This window comes from Bos grunniens, chromosome 11 (assembly GCF_055505025.1).
Source record: "Bos grunniens cultivar Pamir isolate PY7600 chromosome 11, Bosgru_T2T1.0, whole genome shotgun sequence".
Lineage (NCBI taxonomy): Eukaryota > Metazoa > Chordata > Mammalia > Artiodactyla > Bovidae > Bos > Bos grunniens.
In genome coordinates, this window is record NC_141175.1 from 95,620,929 (window position 1) to 95,639,060 (window position 18,132).

Genomic DNA, 18,132 nt, shown 5'->3' on the forward strand with positions numbered 1-18,132 from the left:
GTTGAACACTGAAGAATTGATACTTTTGAACTGTGATGTTGGAGAAGACTTTTGAGAGTCCCTTGAACTGCAAGGAGATCAAACCAGTTAATCCTAAAGAAAATCAGTCCTGAATATTTATTGGAAGGACTGATGCTGAAGCTAAAGTTCCAATATTTTGGTCACCTGATGCAAAGAACTGACTCATTAGAAAAGATTCTGATGCTGGGAAAGAATGAAGGCAGGAGGAGGAGGGCATGACAGAGAATGAGATGGCTGGATGACATCACTGTCTTGACGGACATAAGTTTGAACAAACTCTGCGAGATAGTGAAGGACAGGGAAGCCTGGCATGCTGCAGTCCATGGGGTTGCAGAGTTGGACAAGACTGAGCAACTGAACAACAAAGTGTCTGATAAAAGCAAACATGACTCCTCTCCAAGGAAGGATATCATCATCCTACATTTTAAACTGTTCCTACAAATAATTTAAAAACTCAATGCCCTGCACACAATCAAAAGTGAACAAGCACATAAGGAGATGAGACTACGTGAATAAAAAACAGAGAGCAAAAAAACAGATGAAAATATAATCAAGTTCTAAAAGTTACAATCATTAGACTACAGACTTTAAAGATGCAAAAGCGGGACATCATTACGGATCTAACAGGCATTCAAAAGATTAGGCAATATTGTGAACAACTCTGTGCCCAGATATTCAACAATTTAGACAAAATGGAAAAATTCAAAAACTACTAAAACTTACTCAAGAAGAAAGAAATGGCCTGAATAGTCCTATATCTATTAATAGTAAAGAAATGGAGTTTGTAGAAAAAAATCTTCCAACAAATAAAACTGAAAGCAAAATTTACTATTAAATTCAATCAAACATCTATATTGTATATGCTTGTCTATATCTATCTAGATATCACACAATGCTTCCAGAAAATAGAAGAGAATAGAATATATCCAAACTAATTTTGAGAGGTCAGTATTATCCTGACACCAAAACCAAACAAAAACTATTCTAGAAAACTACAGCTATACATCCCTTGTAAAAACAGACATATAAACATGTAACACTAACAGCGAACTCAATAAAACAATAGAAGTGTGTGTGTGTGTGTGTGTGTGTGTGTGATGCTAATACTTCATAACCAAACGGGGTTTCTCTTCGGAATGCAATTTGAGGCCAAGATCTGTTTTTACTCACAAATGGTCTGACGTCAAATGTATGAGGTTTTTCCGCACACCAACTAGTTCTCTAATTCTCTGGAGTTGGAGTGGGTGTCCTATGACTCATCTCAATTTTGACACTAACTACCTGAAATTAGTAATCAGACTTCACAGGTTTAAGGTCTCAGTCTCATGCAACTGCCATCACTTCAGATGCCAGCCACAAAAACGGGGTGCCCAGCAAACCCACACTTCTGTCCAATTTGGCCACAAATCGGGAGTTCCCATGATTCCATCTTCAGGTTCCAAAATTTGCTAGATTGGCTCACAGAACTCAGGAAAGTGTTGCCAACAGTCCCTGCTGTAACTGCATTTCACTTTCCATGGTTTCGTTTATAGCTGTTGTTCAGTAGAACAGTTGTGCCCAACTCTTTGCAACCCCATGGAATGCACCATGCCAGCCTTCCCTGTCCTTCACCATCTCCTAGAGTTTGCTCAAACTAATGTCCATTGAGTCAGTGATGTCATCCAACCATCTTGACCTCTGTTGTCCCCTTCTACTCCTGCATTCTATCTTTCCCTGTATTAGGGTCTTTTCCAAAAAGTCAGCTCTTCCCAGCAGGTGACCAAAGTACTGGATTTTCTGCTATATCAGTCCTTCCTGTGAATATTCAGGGTTGATTTCCTTTATGATTGACTGGTTTGATCTCCATGCAGTCCAAGGGACTCTCAGTAGTCTTCTTCAGCACCACACTTCAAAAGCATCAATTCCATACATGACTACTGGAAAAACCAAGCTTTGACTATATGGACCTTTGCCAACAAAGTTATGTCTCTGCTTTTGAATATGCTGTCTAGGTTTGTCATAGCTTTTTGTCCTTTAATTTAATGACTACAGTCCCCATCTGCAATGATTTTGGAGCCCATGAAAATAAAGTCTGTCACTGTTTCCATTGTTTCCCCATTATTTGCCATGAAAGAATGGGACCGGATGCCATGATCTTCATTTATTGAATGTTAAGTTTTAAGCCAGCTTTTTCACTCTCCTCTTTCACCTTCGTCAAGAGGTTCTTTAGTTCCTCTTCACTTTCTGCCATAAGAGTAGTATCGTCTGCATATCTGAGGTTATTGATATTTCTTTGGGCAATCTTGATTCCAGATTTCCCTTCAGCCAGTCTGGCATTTTACATGATGTGCTCTGCATATAAGTTAAATAAGTGGGGTGACAATATACAGCCTTGACGTACTCCTTTCCCAATTTGGAACCAGTCTATTTTTCCATGTCCAGTTCTAACTGTTCCTTTTTTTTTTTTTGAAGGATAATTGCTTTACAGAATTTTGTTGTTTTCTGTCAAACTTCAACATGGTTCTAACTGTTGCTTCTTGACCTGCATACAGATTTCTCAAGAGGCAGGTAAGGTGGTCTGGTATTCCCATCTCTTGAAAAATTTTGCACAGTTTGTTGTGATCCACACAGTCAAAGGCTTTAACATAGTCAATGAAGCAAAAGTAGATGGTTTTCTTGAATTCTCTTGCTTTTTCTATGATCCAATGGATGTTGGCAATTTGATCTCTGGTTCCTCTGCCTTTTCTAAATCCAGCTTGTACATCTGGGAGTTCACGGTTCACATACTGTTGAAGCCTAGCTTGGAGGATTTTGAGCATGACCTTGCTAACATATGAAATGACTGCAATTGTGCAGTAGTTTGAACATTCTTTGGCACTGCCCTTCTTTTGGGATTGGAATGAAAACTGATCTTTTCCATCTGTGGCCTAATGAATTTTCCAAATTTTCTGGCATAATGAATGCAGCACTTTAACAGCATCATCTTTTAGAATTTGAAATAGTTCAGCTGGAATTCCATCACTTCCACTAGCTTTGTTCATAGTGAAGCTTGCTAAGGCCCACTTGACTTCACACTCCAGGATGCTGGCTCTAGGTGAGTGATCACACCATTGTCATTATCAGGGTCATTAAGATCTTTTTTTGTATAGCTCTTCTGTGTATTCTTACCACCTCTTCTTAGTATCTTCTGCTTCTGTTAGGTCCATACCACTTCTGTCCTTTATTGTGCCCATCTTTGCATGATACATTCCCTTGGCATCTGTAATTTTCTTGAAGAGATCTCCAACCTTTTCCATTCTATTGTTTTCCTTATTTCTTTTCACTGTTTCACTTAGAAAGCCTTCCTAAGTGAACAATGGTTTCATCATCTGCACTGAAACAAGGTCTAAAGATACTAAGTGTAAAATTCCAGAAATAAACAATCCATAAGTTTTAAACTGCATGCCATTCTGAGTAGCATTATTAAATCTCTCACTATCCTGCTTTCTGCTCATGATGAATTATCCCTTTGTCCAGCGTATCCTGCCCACTAGTCAGTTAGTACTCATCTCCGTTATCATATTGATTGTTTTACGGAATCAAGAGTGCTTGTGTTCAATAACCTTTATTTTACTTAATAAGAACCCCAAACCACAAGAGTAGTATTGAAAACCATTTTGAGTTCTGTAGCTCAAGTTCAAAAGGATGATTTCAATAGTACATAGTTAAAGAAAGAAAGAAGTCAGAGAAAACCTATTCACAATATTTTTTGGAAAATTACAGTTCTAGAAATAAACACTTCAACTCAAAGATAGTAAGTAGAGAAGTCATGCATGGGGAAAAAAAAAAAAAAAGGAAAGACATAAAATCAAAGGATGGGCTAATAATATAATTTTTAAAATAAAAATAATATTGTTAAAAGAAAAAATTTTCAAAAAATAATTTGATGTAGCAAAAGGCAAACAGAAATTAAGAAAACATAAGTACTATAAAACAAGTGATCAAAGAAAAGAAACAACATGCTAAAAAAAGGAAAATGTCAAAAGAGTGCCTTTTTTTTTTAAGAGTGATGAGAGTTAGTAGAAGAAACTGAATAAAATATTAAACCATTACATAATTGAAAGCATATTAGAAGCCAGCAGCAGTACAACAAGTTAGGCACAAAAAGCAGAGAGCTGACATCAATTAAAGAAAAAATACATATATACATAATAAGATAAGAGACAAAGATATGAAACAATTAGTGAAATGATGATACATATGAAGAAGTAACAATGAAATGCTTTCAGACTAAGAGAAAAAACAAGTAGAATTCAAAAATGTTGAAGGATAAAAAAGTTTTAAATTTCTATATCAAAGAACACTACCATATTCTTCCAAAATAATCAATATCAAGTTACAGTCTAAGATTTCAAAAGCTTAAGTCTAAAGATCTCATCATTATCAAGTCAAAAGAAGCACACTGCATCATTAAAAAGAAAAAGAAAAGTCAAGTAGATCTTGGGCTTCTTCTCAATAACAAAAGATGTCAAAATATAGAGGGGTTAAGAAAGAAAGTGAAGGAAGGACTTGTTTCAAAGATAATATAAAAAGTTAAAATGCAATAGACTTCCAATTGCAGCTCCAAAGAGCAAAGAGCTTGAAGTTGTCACTCCTGTTCTCAAAAGAAGAAAAAAGCTGACAAAAAGAAAGCAAACCGACTCTTCTAAATCCATTAGAGAACTGAGATCAAAAGGCAGACTGCTATCTAAAAATTAAAGAAGCAGACACAGAGAATCACAGCTTATCAGAAACAGAAGTGCCTAAAGCCAACCCAGTAACTGGTAGGAAAACTTAAATGATACACTGAATTCCCAGAGGCTGGGTCTGAGATAGCCTGAAAATTGAAACTCCTGAGGACCCAGTGATAGAAGGATCCTTACACATCCATGAATTTCACCTCCAGAAGCTTAACAAGGTACTCATGGAGAACAACCAAGAAAATTTCCCTTATACTTACAACAGGGGAAAAGGAAAAGCATCGTTTTGAAATAGGACCCTCTAGCCTTCTTTATCAAGGAAGAAGATTAAAAAAGAAAAGAAACTTTGAAGGTCACAGCTCTGAGATTTTGTCCAATCTAAAACAAAACAAAAAATGGAGATATAATCTTAAGACTACAGACTACTTCCAGTCCCCAATACTTTACCACCACATCAACAGGGTTCCAGTGTAATTACAGTAAATTACAGCTGAGAGAGTTACAAGAAAAAGACTCTATTTTAAAAGGAGCAACTAGGGAAACCCAAAGATGAAAGGTCAAACAAAAGCAAAACAAAAAATTTGAGCCTCTAACAGCTAGAGGTAAAGCAAACACTAAATAAAGCCTATGATCGGAGAAGGCAATGGCACCCCACTCCAGTATTCTTGCCTGGAAAATCCCATGGATGTAGGAGCCTGGTGGGCTACAGTCCATGGGGTCGCTAAGAGTCCGACATGACTGAGCGACTTCACTTTCACTTTTCACTTTCATGCATTTGAGAAGGAAATGGCAACCCACTCCAGTGTTCTTGCCTGGAGAATCCCAAGGACAGGGAGCCTGGTGGGCTGCCGTCTATGGGGTAGCACAGAGTTGGACACGACTAAAGCGACTTAGTAGCAGCAGCAACTCCTGTGATACACATAAACACTCACATTAAAATCCTGTTTTCCTTAGTTCCTAGTATATGACACATCATGTCTGCTAGAAAAAGAGTGAAACGTGGAAAAAATGAGTACGGATTCTTTTGGGGATAATAGAAATGTTTTGGAAGTAAATAGAGATGGTGATTGCACAACACTGTAAATGTACTAAATACCACTAAATCATTCACTTTAAAATGGTTAATTCTATGTTATCTGAATTTAACCTCAATTTTTAAAATTTTTTTTAATTTAAATTAATAGCTAAGTGTATTGGGTTATCACAGTTTATGGGTAAGGGAAATATACAAGAGCAATGATAATATATGGGATAGAAGGAGGACCTGGAATACTCTCTTTTAAGATATCTGCCCAACCTGTGAAGTTCTATTTGAAAGTGGATTTACTATAAATGTGTATTGCAAATGCCAGAGCAACCAGCAAAAAAAACTTAGAGAAAATATAATTATTTGCTGAAAGAAGAGAGAAAATGGAATTATAAAATACTCAAAACTATAGAAGGCAGAATTAGAGAGGCTTTTTAAGACAGAGACAAAGAACAAATGCAATAAATTGAAGAATCACGAATATGGTAGATATTAAGCCATCTGTCAATAACTATTTTAAATGTCAATCTAAATATACCAACTAAAATACAAAGACCAAAAGACTGGATGAAAAAACAAGACCCAACTATATGTTGCCTACAAGAAATCCACTTTAAACATAAAGTCACAAGTTGAAAAAGTAAAGAAATGGAGAAAGACAGAGCACACTATCACTATTTCAAAGGAAAATGAAGTAACTATATATGTTCAGATAAAGCTGACCACAGAACAAGGGAAAGTACCAAGGATAAAGAAGGTAATACTTAATAACTTACTTCCTAGACTTAAAGAAGAACATCTATTAAAAACTTCTATAGCACATTATAGTTAATGTTGAGAAACTACATGCTTTCCTCCTAAGATCAAGAATCAAGCAAGCATGTTCCCTCTTATTCAACATTATATTGGAAGTCCTGCCTAATGCAATATGGCAAGAAAAGGAAATAAAGTGAATAAAAATTAAGAATGAAGCAATAAAACTGTCTTTGTTTGAAGATGACATGATTATGTAAACATTTCCAAAAAACCCAAAACCAACAACAAACAAAGAACCTCCTAAAACTAGTACGTGATTACAAAAAAAGTTGCATGATAGAGGTGAATATACAAAAGTTAACTGCTTCATTAAATTCTTGACATGAACAATTGGGATTAGAAATTTAAAACACAACGCTACCTACATTAGCACCCAAAAGAAATATTAGGTATAAATCTCACTGTATAATACCTATAAGAGGAAATGACAAGACTATGATATAAGATGATAGCTTCCCTGATAGCTCAGTCGGTAAAGAATCTGCCTGCAAAGAAGATCTAAATAAATGGAGATATATTCCATGTTCACTGATAGGAAGATTCAATAATGTTAAGATATCTTCACAACTTGTTCTACAGATTCAATATAATACCGATAAAAAATCTCAGCAAGTTATTTTGTGGATATCACAAAACTGGTTCTAAAATTTATGGAAAAGCAAAAGATACAAAGTAGTCATTGTAATACTGAAGACAAAGAAAGGTGTAAGAGGTTTCATAGTATCCAACTTTGAGACTTAGGATAAAGATACTGTAATAATTACAGGATGGTAGGAGCAAACGGAGAAGGCAACGGCAACCCACTCCAGTACTCTTGCCTGGAAAATCCCATGGACGGAGGAGCCTGATCAGCTGCAGTCCATGGGGTGGCAAAGAGTCGGACAGGACTGAGCGACTTCACTTTCACTTTTCACTTTCATGCATTGGAGGAGGAAATGGCAACCCACTCCCATGTTCTTGCCTGGAGAATCCCAGGGATGGCAGAGCCTGGTGGCCTGCCGTCTAAGGGGTCACATAGAGTCGGACACGACTGAAGCAACTTATCAGTAGGAGCAAAAGAATAGACAGATCAACAGGATAGAATGCAAATTCTAGAAACCAGATAAATGGGTCTAGAATGCAAATTCTAGGCCCAGATAAATACAGTCAAATGATCTTTGACAATAAAACAAAGGCAATTCAATAGAAAAGAAATAGTCATTTCAACAAGTGATGCTAGAACTACTGGATATCCACATGCAAAAGAATTAATATAGACATAAACTTGAGTACCATTCACCAAAAAAAAAAATGTGTCGTAGATCTAAATATAAAATGCAAAAAATGTAAAACTATTACATGATAGAGAAAAATCCAGGTGACCTTGGGCTTGGTGATAACTTTTTAGATAACAATACCAAAAGCATGAGCCATGACAGCAAAATTAGCCAGCGGGAATTCATTAAAATTAAAAACATCTTCTCTGTGAAAGGCCCTGCTAAGAGAGTAAAAAGATAACTCATAGATTAGGAGAAAACTTTTGCAGAACACATATCTAACAAAAGAACTGCTATACAAAATATATAAAGAACTCTTAAGACTCAATTAAAAAAACAATTCAATTTAAAAATGAGTAAATGTTCTGAATAGACACCTCACCAAAGAAAATATATAGATAACAACTAAGCATATGAAAGGTTGCTCAACATCATCTTTTATTAGAGAACTGCTAAATAAAACAAGATACCACTACAGACCTGTTGTGACCAAAAAAGGGGGGAAAAAAACCTTAACTATACCAAATGCTGGTGAGGATGTGGAGCAATCAGAGCTCTCATTTATTGCTATTGAGAATATAAAATGACACAGCCACTCTGGAAGACAGTTCAGTGGTTTATTACAAAGCTAAAATATGCTAAATATACTTTTTCTATATGCACTTACCAAGTGCACTCCTAGGTATTCATCCAGAAGAGTTTAAAATTTACATAGGTACAAATGTTTATAGCAGCTATATTCATAACTGCCCAACTTGGAAGCAACCAAGATGTCTTTCATTAAGTAAAAGGATAAAGAAGCTGTGGCACATACATACAATGAAATATTAATTTGAAATAAAAAAAAAATGAACTATCATACCATAAAAGACCCAGAGGAACCTTAAAAGCATACTGCCAAGTGAAAAAAGTCAGTCTGAAAGGCTACATATCATATGATTCTAATTATATGACAGTCTAGGTGAAAAACTAGACCATGGAGGCAATAAAAAGATTAGTGGTCACAGAGACTTGGAGTTGGAGGAAGGAATAAATAGTTGTGAAGCACAGGAAATTATTAGCATGGTGAAACTATTTGGTTCAATATTACAGTGATGGATACATGACATTATGCATGACTCAAACTTGCAGAACTGTACAGAACAAAGCATAAGCCCTAATTTAAAGTATAAACCTAGGAAGCCAGAAAGAAAAACACCAATACAGTATACTAATGCATATATATGGAATTTAGAAAGATGGTAACAATAACCCTGTGTACGAGACAGAAAAAGAGACACTGATGTATAGAACAGTCTTATGGACTCTGTTGGAGAGGGAGATGGTGGGAAGATTTGGGAGAATGGCATTGAAGCATGTATAACATCATGTATGAAACGAGTCGCCAGTCCAGGTTCGATGCACGATACTGGATGCTTGGGGCTGGTGCACTGGGACGACCCAGAGGGAGGGTATGGGGAGGGAGGAGGGAGGAGGGTTCAGGATGGGGAACACATGTATACCTGTGGCGGATTCATTTCGATATTTGGCAAAACTAACACAATATTGTAAAGTTTAAAAATAAAATAAAATTTTAAAAAAACACACAATAATATAGCATTGTGTGTGTTAAGTTGCTTCAGTCATGTCTGACTCTTAGCGACCCTACGGACTGTAGCCTGCCAGGCTCCTCTGTCCATGGGATTCTCCAGGGAAGAGTACTGGAGTGGATATTGTCACAAATGGTAGGATCTCCTTCTTTCTCATGATTGAATAATATTCCTTTTTTATTTATACACACACACATATACATACACATCATATCTTCTTTATCCATTCATCCACTGACAGACACTTATGTTACTTTCATATCTTGGCTACTGTGAATAAATGCTGCAATAAACATGGGAGTACAATCACTTTTTGATACCTTGTTTTCCTTTCCTTTGGATAAACCCTGCTATTAACAACGACATGGATGAACTTTGAGAACATTATTGCTAAGCAAGGTAAGTTAGAAAAAGACAAATACTGTATGATACTACTTATATATGGAATCTAAAAAAGCTAAATTTTTAACACCAGAGAATAAAATGGTGGTTACCAGGGGCCGGCAGTAGAAGAATTGGGGAGATACTATTTAAGAGTACAAATTTACAATCAGTAGATAAGTAAGTCCTAGAGCACAGGGATTATGGTCAACAATAATGCATTATAAACTTCAAAACTGCTTAGAGACTAGATCTTAAATGTTATCAGTACAACAAAAAAAGAAATTATAATTATGGAACACGATAGAGGTGTTAGCTAAAGCTATGGTGGTAATCATACTATAATATTATAAAAGGATGAAGTCCACACACTATGCACCTTAAAGTTACACAATTATGTCTCAAAAAATCAATACTGATTCATCAATTGTAACAAATACCCCACAAAAGGAAGATATTAATAATGGGGGAAACTGCACTAGGGAGAGAATCAGCATATGAGAACATTCTATTTGCTCATATTATCAGGGGGATATATGGGCTTCCCTGGTAGCTCAGCTGGTAAAGAATCCACCTGCAATAAGGGAGACCTGGGTTCAATCCCTGGGTTGAGAAGATCTCCTGGAGAAGGGAGCAGCTACCCACTCCACTATTCTGGCCTGGAGAATTCCATGGACTGAAGGGCTTGGCAGGCTACAGTCCATGGGATCACAAAGAGTTGGACACAACTGAGAGACTTTCACTTTCAGGAGGATATATTCATATTTGTTTTTAATCCATGGGGAAAATATCACATTTTATGAACCCTTCTTGAAAACTCTACTTGAAGTTAGAAATTCAACTAGCCTTGATTTAAAATAAAGTACTTGTGACTGAGGAAGTTGGCTATGAAAGGATTAGTAGAAGCACCAATTCTTTTAATATTGAACTGGCTCTAAATAATTTACCTCACATTCATAAGACTACATGAAACTGTTATAAAAAGTAGAAGCTTTAAATTACATGAAGATTATAATATGTTGTAAAACTTCATATAACATAAAATAATTAATTATAACCAGAACTCATGAACTCCAAAACAGAAAAGATAAGAATAAATGAGATGAAAATAAAAAGGACACAGTATAACTGCATTAATTCCTTTATCCTCCACTGGGAGAATCATTAAGTATTCAACATTTAGAGTGTTGTGAAAAGTGAAAAGCCAAGTTGAGGACACACTGGAAATGCCAGAATAAACTCCTGTAGCACTAAGTACGTATCTCTGTTAAAGCACCTACAACTTAGTATTATAACTAGATCTACCCCTCTTCACCAAACCAACATATACATAAAGTTTCAGAAGACAGAGGCCAAAACTCTGTTATCTTTGTGCTGAGCACACAGTAGGCAGTCCTCAGTAAATACTGAATTTCATTGAAAAACATTAAAAATATCACTGCTAAAGCATTACTACTGGGCATATACCATGAGAAAATCATAACTGAAAAAGACACTTGTACCCCAATGTTCACAGCAGCACCATTTATAATAGCAGAGACATGGAAGCAGTCTAGATGTCCACTGACAGACGAATGAATAAAGAAGATGTAGTCCATATATACAATGGATATTGCTCAGCCATAAAAAGGAACACATGTGAGTCAGTTCTAGTGAGGTGGATGAACCTAGAGCCTCTTATACAGAGTGAAGTAAGTTAGAAAAAGAAATATAGTATATAAACACGTATACATGGAATCTAGAAAAAGAGTACTGATGAACCTATTTGCAAGGAACTGGAGACACAGACATAGAGAATGGACTTGTTGACAAAGCAGAGGAGGGAGAGAGTGGGACAAACGGAGGAAGTAGCATCAACATATACACACTATACAGTGTGAGATGGACAGCTGGTGAGAAGCTGCTGGTGAGAAAGTGTAGCACAAGAAGCCCAGCTTGGTGCTCTGTGATGACCTGGAGGGATGGGCTGAGGGGAAGGGAGGAAAGCTGGGGAGGGAGGCAGTGTATGTGTAATTATTGCTGATTTGCACTGTTATATGGCAGAAACCAACACAACACTGTAAACAAATTTTAGTTTAAATAAAAAAATATATAAATGTTAAAAAAAGAACTATAAAGCTAAAGTTTCATTCAAGAGGGAAGTATAGCTAGAATAATTTTTTTCTCTGTTATTATAACTTACAAGACCAAGTTGGTGGCAAAAGGGCCAACTATGGGACTGAAAAGGTAAGAAAAAGACAGATACACTATAGAAACAATGTTTTAGAAAAATTAGGAAGAACCGAGATCAAAAAGCTTGTAGCTATTAGCCTTATGGAAGTTATGCACTTCTTTCTGTGAAAGAGCAAAGGGAGGTGATGACCCAGAGGGAATTTGAAACAGAAAAAAAGAAATCTGAGACAGTTATTCTAAATGGCCTAGATGTCTTTTATACCTCTACCTAATCATGTCCACTTTCTACATAAAGGAACATCTGCTGAAATACAGAACAGAGGTAAAGCTGTGGTACTGAGTAACATGAAAAAAAGTTTACAATAATCACCACAGAAAAACTAACCAGGACTTGTGAGATAATTAAGTATTTATAAGTAGCCATAAATGCTTTTTCTTATGAAATTTACTACCTTAATCTCTTGCTTCTTCAATAAAATCATCGTACTTCATGTGAGGAAAAGAGAACAACAATGAACACAGTGGTTAATAGTAATTAGAACATTCTCTCAAAACAGAATAGACAAACCATGTTAACAACTCCATATTCTCATGCCTATCAAATAATTGAAATCTTACCAAATATCTGGTTGTTACTTGAGAACCCATTTGCTATAAAAGACTGGTTTATGTAGTACAGCAATCTGATAGGAACTTTAATTCCCACTAATTCTTAGTAAATCCATACCCAATGTGCTTTTTTGATGCCCAATATATTTTTTTAATGCGTGTGTTTTTATTATAAATACTATGTATAAATTCCTGCTGTATATACCATCTTTTTATCACACAGATAACTGAGTTCTGCTAACAAATCTGAGACATACAAACAGAAATGAATCCTATAGGCAAAAGGAATAGTCTATAGAAACTAAACAGCAGCCTTAGAATTCAGCATTCTTCCTTGCCATTCAACATCTTTGAATATGGATTAAATTTATCAGAGATATCAATGTATAAAAATGACAGCTTCTAAGACACAGTAACACAAGAATTTTGTGAAACAAATGACCTGCCTTTAAACTGAGTCTTTGAGTAAAAAGAGGGGGAAAGAGAAGAGGAAGGCAAGGAGGAGAAAAAGAGATGGGGGAAAGAAAGACAGGAAGGAAGGGAGGAAGAAAGGGAGAAAGCAAGAATGGAGATAATAATAAACAGCCTGAGTTAACTTGTGTATGGACAGATGGTTTTTTTTTTCCAAGCCCTTTCTTTTCCACCAGGGAATATCAATAACCTTTAAAGTAGTCTCACGTTTATTTAAATGTGTGTTCTGACAGTCATGTCAGAAACTGGGTAAAAGCTTTTTCATGGAAATCATTAAAAGGAAAAGATCCAGACAAGAGGCCTGTTCTTTTATGGCAGTGAGGGTGGAACAGAACTGTGTCAGTTTTGAAAGATGGAAGTATCTTAAACACCAATGAAATACATGAAGCACCTTCCTTCTCCCCCTCCCCCGCCCCTCACACTCCTACTACAACTGAAAATTTTTTACCTGCTGCTGGCTAGAATAATACTCTGTTATTAGGGAGCTTTGGGGGTAGGGTTAGGAGTGAGGAGAAAAAGAAAAAAAAAAAGCCTACAATTGTGATTCAAAGCAGAAGGGAACAGAGCAATCCCAGAAGTATTCCAACACAGCTGACCCTCCTGGGTCCTGTGTTCCCCATGTGGTAACTCACAAAGTCTCAACTCAACTTTAAACTGCTGAATCATTTCAGCAAGTGATGTGTACCTATCTGCTGGTGAGAAATAACAGTCATTCCCTGCTTCAACCATCATTTCCTTGCTTCCCACTGATAAGTGATCTGTTGCCCATTGACAAGCACTGAAGCAATGCTGACTAACTCTCCCTAGGAAAATCTGAGGTTGAGCCAGCCAGCCACAAAGGTCACTTCATAACTTGGCTCAAACACAAGGCCCTTTGCAAAAGATGATTTTTGTTCCTGAAAGACCACAGAGATACTGGTATTTCCCTTACTCAAGTTAACAACTTTTCAAGGACTTCCCCCACTCACATTTTTCCCTTCACGGTCCTGGACATTTTTTCCCCCTTAATAGCAAGAGTGGTTTCCTGATATGTTTAAAAAAAAAAAAAAAAAACACCTTTTTTTTTTTCATTGATATGTTCCATCAAGAGTTTCTGAATTATTAATTGTGCCAGAAAAAAAAATCTTAGATTTATTAGTGCCTGGTCACTTGGAGCTGATGTAAATTTCTGTCACACTAATCGTCTAGATTCCCCAAATGATTTATTGACTCTAACCACCTTAGGAGGAAGTATAATACAAAACCTAAAGTCAGTGTTATTGAAATAGATCTCAAAGATGTCTGGAGATTTCCCCATGAGAGTTAGTATTATTCATAGTCTTAAATTCACTACAAAAAAGACCTGTGAATAAACTCAGATTTCAGGTCCTTTGAAGATACTTTAATATTTTCACTTTACCATTAAAATGAGGAAAATCGCAACATTTTTTGCCTTAAAAATAATTATAAAAAGGAATTCTATAATAATAATAATGTTTATGTATACTGTTTATGCAACAAGCATTATAATATTAAACACATAAACTGGATAATTGTATTTAAACTACAAACAACCCTATAAAGTATTAATAGATGGTGTGATCACTGACCTAGAGCCAGACATCCTGGAATGTGAAGTCAAGTGGGCCTTAGAAAGCATCACTACGAACAAAGCTAGTGGAGGTGATGGAATTCCAGTTGAACTATTCCAAATCCTGAAAGATGATGCTGTGAAAGTGCTGCACTCAATATGCCAACAAATTTGGAAAACTCAGCAGTGGCCACAGGACTGGAAAAGGTCAGTTTTCATTCCAATCCCAAAGAAAGGCAATGCCAAAGAATGCTCAAACTACCACACGATTGCACTCACCTCACATGCTAGTAAAGTAATGCTCAAAATTCTCCAAGCCAGGCCTCAGCAATATGTGAACCGTGAACTTCCTGATGTTCAAGCTGGTTTTAGAAAAGGCAGAGGAACCAGAGATCAAATTGCCAACATCCGCTGGATAATGGAAAAAGCAAGAGAGTTCCAGAAAAACACCTATTTCTGCTTTCTTGACTATGCCAAATCCTTTGACTGTGTAGATCACAATAAACTGTGGAAAATTCTGAAAGAGATGGGAATACCAGACCACCTGATCTGCCTCTTGAGAAATTTGTATGCAGGTCAGGAAGCAACAGTTAGAACTGGACACGGAACAACAGACTGGTTCCAAATAGGAAAAGGAGTACAGCAAGGCTGTATATTGTCACCCTGCTTATTTAACTTCTATGCAGAGTACATCATGAGAAATGCTGGACTGGAAGAAACACAAGCTGGAATCAAGATTGCCGGGAGAAATATCAATAACCTCAGATAGGTAGATGACACCACCCTTATGGCAAATAGTGAAGAGGAACTAAAAAGCCTCTTGATGAAAGTGAAAGTGGAGAGTGAAAAAGTAGGCTTAAAGCTCAATATTCAGAAAACGAAGATCATGGCATCTGGTCCCACCACTTCAGGGGAAATAGATGGGGAAACAGTGGAAACAGTGTCAGACTTTATTTTTGTGGGCTCCAAAATCACTGCAGATGGTGACTGCAGCCATGAAATTAAAAGACGCTTACTCCTTGGAAGGAAAGTTATGACCAACCTAGATAGCATATTCAAAAGCAGAGACATTACTTTGTCAACAAAGGTTCGTCTAGTCAAGGCTATGGTTTTTCCTGTGGTCATGTATGGATATGAGAGTTGGATTGTGAAGAAGGCTGAGCGCCGAAGAATAGATGCTTTTGAACTGTGGTGTTGGAGAAGACTCTTGTGAGTCCCTTGGACTGCAAGGAGATCCAACCAGTCCATTCTGAAGGAGATCAGCCCTGGGATTCTTTTGGAAGGAATGATGCTAAAGCTGAAACTCCAGTACTTTTTGGCCACCTCATGCGAAGAGTTGACTCATTGGAAAAGACTCTGATGCTGAGAGGGATTGGGGGCAGGAGCAGAAGGGGACAGCAGAGGATGAGATGGCTGGATGGCATCACTGACTCGATGGACGTAAGTCTGGGTGAACTCTGGGAGTTGGTGATGGACAGGGAGGCCTGGCGTGCTACGATTCATGGGGTCGCAAAGAGTTGGACATGACTGAGTGACTGAACTGAACTGAATCTAAAGTTTAGAAAGGCTATTTAAGTGACCACAGGTTACAAATTTCAGAGAGTGGCACAACTAAGATTTGAAGGCAAACTAACAATAATGGCTGTACATAATCATTACAACTATATTCTCATCTGTATATAGAACACCTGTTGCTGATCATATCAGGCTATCTTACATTAAAAGTATTTTAACCCCAAGTCCTGGCCACCTGATGTGAAGAGCCGACTCCTTGGAAAAGACCCTACTGATGGGAAAGACTGAAGGAAAGAGAAGAGGACACCAGAGGATGAGATGGTTAGATGGCATCACCAACTCAATGGACATGAGTTTGGGCAGACTCCAGGAGATAATGAGCGACAGGGAAGCCTGCTGTGCTGCAGTCCCTGGGGTCACAAAGAGTCAGACATGAGTTAGTGACTGAACAGCAATTCCAAGTCTGGCATGTATTATACCAAAGGATGAGAGAAATTATTTTTAAAATTCTAGGCAAAAAGTCTTTCTATACTGTAAAGATAAGTTTTTACACAAATTACTTTTTTAGAATCACTCGTTCATTTACTCAGTTTCCCAATTACTGACACCATAAAAAAAGAAAATGGTAGCACTAGGTATCTGATTATTCAGTGGTGTGTACAAGAACATAAGCATCTCTTAATGTCCTTAAGAACCTCATAAAATCTGAAAGCAAAACACTATCTTATAAAGGTTACACTGAAGAATCTCCAACTTACAGAGAGGAACACTAAAACCCCAAGATAAGAAGGCATGTCACTTAGTTTACTTTGTGAAAAGAAAGCAAAGTGGGCTTCTCAACTTCCAGTCCCATCTAGTAGTCTCTTCCCATTCTTATTTTGATTAGATAGTTGGCCCCTTAGGCCAGAGGAAAAGCATTTTGTAAGTTTTTATTAGTTCTCATTAAATTATATTAACTTGTCTCAGAGATAAGGAGAACTAAACTCTTTGCAATTTAAGTTCACAAAATGTCTGCAATAAGGGGGGAAAAAAAATACCTTTATTCACCTTGTTGTTCTAAAATAGCAAGGATCACTCGGGTAGCATTTTAGGAAAGGTTAGACTAGTACACATACATTAAAAGCCTGATTCATTAACTAATCCATTCTAGGCAAACATATCTTAAGAAGCTTTATTTATATGTTCTCAAAATCCCTTTAAACACATTTTTTTCACTTAGCTCTCAGAAAAAATGAAACACAGTTAATGAAAAATATTATTTTAATGAAAAATTCATGGTAATTAAATTAAGTTTCATAAATATTTTTATCTCAATCCATTATCACTGAAGATAATGTTGATATTTATGTCATATCAAAGAAAGTGAATAATAACTCAGAATCTAGTCACCTTGTACAATGACTTCAGATGAAAACTGAAAATACAAAGCTATATTTACTATTCATGTAATGCCCTCTACAGCTCATCAGTGGAATGAATCAGAAAACGAGAATTAAATATTTTTCAGATTCAGAGTGAACACAAATTACAATATAAAAAACCTATTCCCCAAATACCGCTAGATATGCACTAAATCTAACTCTAAATATCCAGTTATTTCCCCAAATAATTAGGACAGTCTTATGTCTCATAACCATTGAAAATAATGACTATACCCAATCACCTAGAAACTCTTTCCTAAGATATAATAATATTTTCACAGATACATTATAATACTCAATCCAAGTCTTTAAGTGGATACTTGAAAATGTATGCTATATCCTAGAGTCCAGTCAGTCATTCCCTAGTCCACAGACGGAAAAAAAAAAAAAAAAATCAATCGTCCCTTTTAATGAGGTTTACACAGAAAATGGATAATTAATAACATGATAAATTCTTCTAACTTCATAAAAATTCATATATAAATTAATTTTTCTTAGATTCTTCAAACATAATAAGTCAAATACCCATGTGTTGGTATCACTTATATGTGTAATTAAACACACACACACACATATGGAAACAGAGT

The 18,132-nt window shown here is 36.4% G+C and overlaps 1 protein-coding gene across 4 annotated transcripts in view; it reads right to left on the minus strand.

The window, feature by feature from the left end:
• The window catches only part of EXOC6B (exocyst complex component 6B), a 730,532-nt gene that overhangs the window by 444,426 nt on the left and 267,974 nt on the right, over positions 1 to 18,132 (minus strand). The window lies entirely within an intron of this gene.